The 5,999-nt window shown below is 43.5% G+C and overlaps 1 non-coding gene across 1 annotated transcript; it reads left to right on the forward strand.

Moving 5' to 3' along the window:
* Positions 1 to 2,017: 2,017 nt before the first annotated feature.
* On the forward strand, positions 2,018 to 2,124 carry LOC112085083. Its single transcript, XR_002898696.1, has one exon. It is a non-coding gene; the product is annotated as a small nucleolar RNA R71 (small nucleolar RNA).
* The last annotated feature ends 3,875 nt before the right edge of the window (positions 2,125 to 5,999 follow it).

Consider the following 5,999-nt stretch of genomic DNA (forward strand, 5'->3'; position numbering starts at 1 on the left):
CTTTGTTTAAAGTCACTAAGTTTGACTTTGTAAAACCCTTGTCTTAGGTTGGTGAGGATGAGCACTGATGCTCTTGAGCACTTCTATTGTCTTGAGCATGAATGCCGAGGTCTGGTTCCTTTGAGTACCCTTAGAACCTTGTTCTTTAAGCTCCACCTTGAGACCCTTTTGCATCAGCGCTTGAATACCATCAGGATCCTTGTCAAAGATCGTTTTTGTGAGACCTGTTCTGAGTTCAGCAAATAACCCTGATTTCCCATTGCAATCCAGGTTGTATTTTGTGGATCCATCAGAATCTTTCCAAGGAGTAAGAGTAAAATCTTGAGAAGAAGATTCAAGTTCAAGGCTCTTTTCTTTTGATGCTGAACTTTCACCTTTGTTGTTGATCATCTTTAGCTCACTAAGTGTAGGAGACCATGTGAGGAAGATATCTTCTAATCTGATCAAAGGCTCTCCATTCTCATCCTTATGACCATAGTTGATGTGGGCTTGTTCTCCTTTCTCCACAGCTGAAAGGGATTTAGATTCTCCTAAAACTCCAACACTTCCCACATAATGCATCTCAAGCACCTTGGGCTCTTCTATCTCTTGAGCAGCTGATCCACAAAATTCGGCTAAGGGAGGCTTGACAGGGTAAGAAACGTCCTTATCCACCTTTGTAAGCACCACTCTTTGAGTATCAAAGTCAATCCTTGCACCAGTTGTGTTAAGGAATGAAGTTCCAAGCAAAAGTGGAAGTTCCTTTGTCTTTTTCATCTTCATGACTATGAAATCAGTTGGAACTATGCACTCACCAACCTTCAAAGGATAGTTCTCTATCAGCCCATGAGGTTTCTTTGAGTAAGAATCGCCAAAAGTGATGGAAGAAGGATATTCCTTTAAGTTCTTGATCCCAAGTCTCTCCATCATGCTAAGAGACATCACATTTACACTTGAGCCTGAATCACACAAGGCATTCTCAACTCTGAACTTCCCAAGGGTGCAAGAGATTGTAGATTTCCCTGGATTACCCAGCTTTGGGAGTGATGTAGGCTTCACACTTGGTGAATCTAGGCTTGGAACATCATTCTTTGGCTGTTCCTGAGCAACCGGCTGGTCCTTTGCAATGTCCTCATTGAGATCAGGTAACAAGCTCATGAAGTCCTCTATAATGGCGTCCTCTTCCTCTTTATTAGGACTGGACCCATCAGATACTTGACCATAAAGAAGGTATTCAATCTCTTGAACAGCAGCTGAATGATCATCACTTGAGTAGATGGCATTGCAATAATCTTTGGGGTTTTGAACAGCTGTACCAGCAAGAGGGATCTGAGTTTCTGAAGTGCAAATGCCTTTGTTCTTTCTAAGAGTCATAAGTTCAGAGCTTAATGTCTCCATCTTAGAAGTCAGGTCAATACACTTGGAATCTAGCTTTTGTTGTCCTTGTAAGATCTGTTGGAGAACAATACCAATATCAGGACCTTGCTGTGGCATAGAACCCTGCTGAAACTGTGGCTGACCGAATCCAAGAGGTGGAGACCTTTGTTGCTGAAAACTGACTTGGTTTGTGAAGCTGTTCCCTTGTGCCTGAACCGCTTGTGGCTGATAAGATTGTTGACCTTGGTACTGATTCTTTTGAACAAAGCCTTGAGGAGGGTACCCTTGAAACTTATTATGGTTCCCAATGAAGTGTAACTCCTCTTGAGCAAGACCAGGTTCATTGACATTAGTAAAACAACTCTTCTCTTCAGCTACATAGTGTATAGGTTGCTGAGTGACCTTTACCAGCTTTGCAAACTTAACTTTCAACTCCTCTAGGGTCTTTTCCAGCTCTTGTTGTTTACTAGAACCTTCTCCTCTATAGCACCGGTCATAGTCTTCCCCATAAGTGTCTTGGCTCATGGCTAGGTTCTCAACAAGTTCCATAGCTGCAGTGATTTCTTTTGCCAAGAAATTCCCATTTGATGCTGTATCTAGCTGAATTCTGATCTTGGGAACGGCTCCTCTATACAACGTGCTAAGGAGAGAGGCTTCTGAAAAGCCATGATGTGGGCACTGAGTTGTATAGCTCCTAAACCTGTCCCAAGCTTCTCCAAAGGTCTCATCAGAATGCTGAGTGAAGCTTGAAATCTTGGTCCTTAGCCTGGCGGTTCTAGCAGTTGAGAAGAACTTAGATAAGAATGCTAACTTGCATTGTTCCCAAGTTTGTATTGAACCGCTAGGTAGGTTCTTCTCCCATTGGTGTGCCTTGTCTCCTAAACTGAATGGGAACAACCTGAGCTTGAAACTGTCTTCAGATACACCACTGATCTTTGTGAGATCACAAACTCTATCAAAGTGATCCAAATGCTCTAAAGGATCCTCATTTGGCAGCCCATAGAACTTAGAGTTCTGCACCATGTTGAGCATAGAGGCTTTCACTTCAAAACTTGTGTTCTGAACTGGAGGAGCTTGAATGCCGGCCCTGTATTGGTGTGTATTGGCTCGGTCATTGTCTCCTACATAGACCAGTGGAGGCTCTTGACGCCAGGGTGGGTTTGGGAAGGGTTGCGGTTGATTAACCTGAGGCCGGTCTTGGTTCTGATTACCCTGAGCTGGTCCCTGATGGACCTGACCGTGTGGAACGTGATTTCTGTTCCCATTAGCTCCAATACCAACTCCTTGACCGTGAGCAGCTTCTTGAGCCTGGTGCTCAATCCCAACGTGCTGATCCATTCCCAATCTCTCCAAATGAGCAGCTCTTTCGCTTTGTCTTCTAAGTTGTCCTCTTGTGATCATACACCTGAAAACAAAGACAGAACTTGAAAGGGAATCAGTAAAACAAACTAAACTTGATCTCAAAAACTATATCAGAAACTAATGCTAACTAGCCCCACACAATATGGCAATGGCGCCAAATTGATAGATAAGAGTTTTGAGGCTCTTAGATGGGTTATCAATCCCCTTGTCAAAGTAGTATAAGGGGTGTCAATCCATATGTGTGGTCCAGACAAGTCAACGAGACACTAGACTATGATGTTTGTTCATTTAAGTCAAGACAAAAGGTGAAGGTTTCGAACTAAGCTAAGTGACAAACGACTAAGCATGAAAGGTAAAGCAAATGATTAGATCTAAACAGAGACAGGATGCAAATAATAGCTAAACGATTCAGATGATGATAATATGTAATAAAGCAAGGGACTTTAGACGAGATACTTGATTCGGGTGCTTCCAAGTTCAACTAGTTGGTTAATGAATCAAAACATCAAGCGGTTTCATTTAACTTTGAACTCAAGGCATGTTAATCTTCTCATGAAAGTATTAAGCATCTAAACTGATTCTCCTTCATACCAAAAATGTCTTTTGAGAAGCATCGAATCAATCAGCAATAAGAGTCAGTTCAAAAATGTCATTTAAGAGAACAAACTATCACTCTTGCGATGAAAGACTCTTAAACCCATAACCGAGTGGTTCAGACATTTCTACAAACACTTTTGATGCAAGATATGTCTCAGATCTGAACCTCAAGTGATGTGCTTGGATCCAGCCTAGAGATCTCGTCGGTTAAGGAATGAAACATGCAAGACTAGACACCTAAACCCACTAATCTACCTTGAAAGCACCCTAATCTACTCATCTAAAGCCGCTTAAACGACTACTCACTAATCATAACGAGCTCATTAAGTCTTTTGCAAGGCGTGTAGCTAGTCATGATGAGGAGTTTAATGATAGATGACAAAAGAAAATAAAGAAAGAACAAGATTTCTGATGCAAAAACGAGATATCAGATTAGAATAATCAAGTTTTACCAAAGAGGCAAGTTCTTAAAGCTAAAAACAGATAAGAGATAAGATTCTTAGGTTTTTAGTCTCAAAATGTATATATAGCAAAGGTAAAGTGTCGCGGGTCAGCCCGGAACAAACCGGGTACTGAACCGCGTTCTTGGGCTGATGGGTGAGTGCCACGGTGTGTCGGAGAGTGAAGCCGAGGTCTTCATGTCGAGGAGCGCACGTGAGTCCAGATCCAAATGAAGATCTCGTGAAGAACACGTCAAGAACATGCATGAACCCTAGTCTTTGATCCATCTTCACGTGTGTGTTTTTGAGCAGCTTTGTTCTTGATTCTGGGCTTGTGACAATGGACCTCGGGATAAAATGCTGAGGCGCTTGGACGTCGAGGGGTTCGGGAGAACAGGGTCCGGCATGCACGCCGAGGTCGCTATACCGAGGTGCATGTTCAACACTTAGTCGTTTCCAGCTCCTTTCTTACGTGTGCATGCCTTGATCCCAACGTGCCGAGGTATCTGTACGAGGCCTAGCTCAGGATACTTCCAAAATATGAGCCTTGACTTGGCCGATGTCGAGGTAATGATGCCGAGCACTGAAGAAACACTTAGCGCGTATCGCAACATATTTGGGCCTGTATCGACCATGTCGCCTTCCGGCGGCAGTAACTTTCGACCCACGACTCCGAATGCTCTGAGACCAGTTTCATAGTCAAGGTGACTCAATAAACTCGAACTTTGGTGAAGAAACCGTCGGAGCTTGGGTAGTGGAAGTCTTCCTGGACTTCACATCTTTGAACCGCATCAAAATCACCGGAAAATAAGCTGTTCGGACCGATGTGAACTCCGGAGATTTTATCTTTCAAACCACTCGTCCGAGTTGAGCGATCCCTACTGTTCTGAAAAGGTCTTTCACAGATCTCAAACTTTGATGAAGACCGGGTAAGCTGATTTGGTCCGGAAAGGCTCCGTCCGCCGTGACCTTTGTACTTCGCCGTTCAGTTCTCGGATGCGCGTAATGTTGATGTATCTTCCGGAAGCTGTATCTTTCTCCCTACTGGTCCGAATTGGATGATTCTAACTGTTCTGGGATCTTTGTTTTATTATCTCCAACTTTGCTGAAGACCCCGCCAGCTGATTCGGACCGGAAGGTTCCCCGGATTTCTGATCTTTGAATTGCGCAGACAAGGACAGATTTTGGTCGAGAAAGGCTTCCCGCGGTAAGAAAAATGACCGAGGGCTGTGTACCGCGGTGAGCTTTTTGGTCGTAAAAATTCTTTCGCTTCGGCCAAAACTCGACCCACGGTATTAACGCCTGATCTTCGACCCAGGCTGACTTTGGTCGATCGGTACGGACTTTGGTCGGTGCTGAACGATCGGTAAGCTTTTTGGTCGAGGTTGGACGATCGGTAAGGATTTTGGCCGGTAATGAGCGATCGGTAAGGATTTTGACCGAGGTTTCTGTCCGTCCGGTACGCGATTTGGCCGAGAAATTCCTCCAAGCGGTTTTCACCATTTTTGACCGTTTTCTTCACCATCTTCTTCTCTGCTTCTCTTCTTAAGCTCCAAATGACTCCCAAAGCACCTGATAAAGACCTCAAAACATGCAAAACTCTTTGGGACCTAATGCAAGCCCTAAATCCTATTTCATGCCTAAAGACTCAATTTACATGGGAAAACACATGATGAGGACTCTAAAATGCACTCTAAATGATGTAAAATATAGACATATCAACTCCCCCACACTTGTCCTTTGCTTGTCCTCAAGCGAAGAGAACAAATGAGAGAAAGAGGTTGTAATGCAGATGGAGCTCATATTTCCTTTTTAGAAAGAAGTGATCACAAGGAGAACTCGGATTCATGCTCAAATATGCAACGTAAAGCCATACTCAGATATTCTACAATTAAAGCACAGAATCTCCACAAGTCATTATCACATTCAACTCTTTCACATTCATTAAGCTCGTAACCGGTGAATCAAATGATGCAATGTTCAAATAGGCTGGCTTGGCTAGGGTAAGGTCATGAGATAAAAATGATCTCATCAATATTCAAGCGGGTGTAATGCAACAATGGGATCACTCAATGAACGACCAAACTTTGGCAGAATGCTAAAGGTAAAAAGCAACCGATGCATACAAGGGCAAGACTCATCACACCCCACACTCCACTCAAAGCTTTTCTTACTTGCTCACCCTCTCAAGATCCTCACTCTCTCAATCGCTTTCGTTTTCACTAGGGGACTCACTTTTGTTTT

Source organism: Eutrema salsugineum, unplaced genomic scaffold (assembly GCF_000478725.1).
Source record: "Eutrema salsugineum unplaced genomic scaffold, Eutsalg1_0 scaffold_31, whole genome shotgun sequence".
NCBI lineage: Eukaryota > Viridiplantae > Streptophyta > Magnoliopsida > Brassicales > Brassicaceae > Eutrema > Eutrema salsugineum.